Raw genomic sequence first — 3,584 nt, forward strand, 5'->3', positions numbered from 1 at the left:
AGCTCATCCTCTCCCTCACATAAAATCCCGAAGACACCAGACTCTGCTTCCAGGAAGGAATGAAGGACGTTGCAATCTGGATGAACAACAGCTGCCTGAAGCTCAACTCAGAGGTCCTCATCCTCGGACCCTGCTCCACTGCCTGGGACAACACCTGGTGGCATTCCACCCTCGGAAACCCACCAACTGGAGAAGTGTGGCTCATGGTGTGGAGCAGGCAGACCCAGAAGCTAAGGTCAGACCCGGGACCAGGGTTCAATTCCCGACGCGGCAGGGTCTTGAGCTCAAATGTCCACGGACTCGATAATTCTCGCTTCGGTGCCTGCTCTAATCATGGGTTCTCACTCTGCAACTCTGGGCATTAAGCTTGCTTAATCTCCACAACGGCCCCCCTGCGGCGGGATGCCTGGCTTTCACCTTGGGGATGCCCTGTAGGGGCTATCTCACAGGGAAAAGCCAGGACGGGTTCCCAATGCAAGCGCCGGGAAACCTCCGGGTAGCTGTGCGCTCAATAAATGTAATAATAATAATAATAATAATAACTCCAACAGACTACGCCCGGAACCTCACCATCATCCTGGACTCCTCCCTCACCATGACCCGCCAGATCAACGTCGTCGCATCCACCTGCTTTATCTCCCTCTTCATCCTCCGCAAGACTTTCAAGTGGATCCCCAACAAATGCTGATAGACAGTCACCCACATAACTAGCAGACTGGTATATGGCAACACCCTCTATGGCGGAATCAACAGAATCCTGCTAAACAAGCTCCAAACCATCCAGAACAGTGCAGCCATACTCATCCACAGAAACCCACTAGATGAGCACATGACCCAGAACCTATGAGACCTACACTGGCTCCCCGTCGAGAAGAGAGTAACCTTCAAGCTACTCACCCACGCCTACATATCACTCCACAACATCGAACCCAAACACCTCAACAAGAGAGTATCCTTCCACATATTTATCAATTAATTAAAAATAATTGCCAAAATAATTAAATATAATTACCAATTATTTTTAATTAATGTATGATTCCTACTAATTAATAATTATTTAAACATTATTACATTACTTACAACCCTATTCCCCTATAAACCCATAACCCGCTACAGAACATATTTATCAATTATTCAATTAATTAAAATTATTTACAAATAATTCTCAATTAATTAATTAACAATTTCTACCAATTAATAATTAATTTAACATAATTAAATTACTTCTCACCCTATTCCCCTATAAACCCATAACCCGCTACAGAACATATTTATCAATTAATCAATTAATTAAAATTAATTAAAAATTAATTCTCAATCAATTAATTAATAATTCCTACTAATTTATAATTAATTTAACATAATAAAATTACTTCCCACCCTATTCCCCTATAACCCCACAACCCGCTACAGTACTAAAAGACAATATTTAATTAAATTACATTAAAATTGAATAATAAAACATAATAAATACAATATAATATACACAAAATGTATTTAAAAATCGATATTGGTAACATCAAAATTATTTATTTCGATACTATTGACATCGATATTTAAAACTTCGAAATTACTAATATCATACTAATATCGATATTAAGACTGTCGATATTACTTACCTTCTATATTATGTCCCATCGATATTTAACCTTCGATATAATTGCATATCGAAATTTAAAACTCAATATTTTGTCTGTGTACCATGGATAGACCCCCTCTTGGGTGACCGTACTGGGCGGTTTTTTCTGCCATTATGTGAAATTCTTTGTATCCTGCTAGGTGCTTTGGTGTTACGTTCCACGTTTCTTGTAGCAGGATGATGTTATATTTACTCAAAAAGGAGATCGTCTCTTGTTCTTGTTCTATTTCTTTAAATCCGTGAACGTTCCAGGAGCAGATGGGTATTTTCCTGCCGTATTGCTTTGTGACCTTCTTATTTTGTTCCCCATTAGTTATGTTGCTTTCATCAGGATCGGTGTAGATTCAGAGTGTGGGGTGTCCAGGACCAATCTTGATTTCCTTCTGACTGGGTGATCGTTTGTCTAAGAGTTATGTTTGTTGGGCAAATATCCCTGGATGTTTGTTGGGTTGTGGACATACTTCTCGCTGCCTTTAATACGGAGGTTGTCTTTCCGTTTGTGTTTGGCAACCGGAGCGCCTCGTTGTTTAGTAGCGGATATGGGTATTTTATTTGAGTTGGGTAAAACAGTGTTCTACCCCAGGCTGCAAAAGACCGCCCTTGTAGAGAAGATCTGTTCTGTTGTCTCTTTTGATGCCCATGTTGTTCTGCTTACTTCCAAATCTGTTGCGTTGTTTGTTTGGACAAATTCTACCGCCAAAAGTTCCAATGACAGCTTTGCGCAGTGACAGTATCGTAGCCAATGAGGTTTAACCGAGGTGCGATTATTGCTTATTGAAAAAAAAAAAAAAAGTTCTGATGACGGTATTTCCCTTAATTTGGGAATTTCTCTGAACAGTCGCATTATGTTTCCCCTATTTAGTGTATCCCTTTTTCCTTTTGTTTGGTATTCTGGCCTGAAGATTAATTTACAGCCTGTCTCTTCCGAGTCCGATAGAGGTTCATGGGTATGCTTTTGTTCGCATATTTCCATTTTTGTTCCCCGGCCTTAGTTTTGTTCAGGGGCTCTATGAATGGCTTCTCTTTTAAGGTCGAATTTGCCATTGAGTTCATCACGTCAATTTGACCTCTTTTGGCCTCCCTTGTTCTAACTGGCCTAGCGTTCTCCTTAGGGATCTTCCCTGATTGTGCATTGCAGGTTCTGCCTTTCTTATCCAGGGTGATTTGTAATTGGGTCTCTATACCCAAGAGACATTCCCCCTGTGGTCCAGGGCTCTTTCCCCGTTTAGGCCAATCTGATTTATCTTCGTCTGTTCTCCTTATGGTTGTTGTTACCTGGTTCCAGTCTTTTGAACAATCATTGTTTTTTGCTTTGGGTACGTATTCCAACGATCTTTTTTCGCTTTCCTGTATTTCCTTTACTGGTTTGTTTCTCCCCCTTTTTTTCCTATTTTCTGTTTCGTCCTCTAGATTGATTATATTGTTTATTACTTTTTCTTCTACCATCTGTCCTCTTTTTGTTTTAGGTTGGGCGTTTTCTGGAGACCACTGGTTGCTTTGCCTGGAAATGTCAAAAGGCCCTGGATTATCTGATGTACTTGTTTCTTGGATGTTTACTGCTGCTTTTGGAATGTCATCTGCCTATTGTAAGACACTTTTATTGCCTTTTTGTGTAAATATCGCATAATTTTGTCTTTTTTCCTGCTTGGTTTTTAAGACAGCGTTCTTCCTTGCTTTCCGTGCTCGTTTGCGTTGTCTTTTAGTTTGGTTCTCAGCTACGCTTCTTGAGTCAAGGGCGTTGTTTCCGTTGGGCCTGTTTCCCTTATCGTTTGTTATGTTTACTTCCGTTGTATTTATAGTGTCTGCGGATTCGATGCTTCACCTCATGTTCCTTTGTTTTTCAGACCCTATAATTTCGCCATTATTTTCTTGGACCAGTATTTCTTCTGTTACTCTTGTTATCTTTGCCACGCGTAGAATTTCGGTCAATATTTCTGGTAGGGAT

At 40.3% G+C, this 3,584-nt stretch overlaps 1 pseudogene; it reads left to right on the top strand.

Annotated features, from left to right (window-relative positions):
• The first annotated feature begins 2,352 nt into the window (after positions 1 to 2,352).
• Positions 2,353 to 2,478, top strand: LOC147729162 (U4 spliceosomal RNA; annotated as a pseudogene).
• Positions 2,479 to 3,584: the final 1,106 nt, after the last annotated feature.

This window comes from Lissotriton vulgaris, chromosome 2_2 (assembly GCF_964263255.1).
Source record: "Lissotriton vulgaris chromosome 2_2, aLisVul1.2, whole genome shotgun sequence".
Classification (NCBI taxonomy): domain Eukaryota; kingdom Metazoa; phylum Chordata; class Amphibia; order Caudata; family Salamandridae; genus Lissotriton; species Lissotriton vulgaris.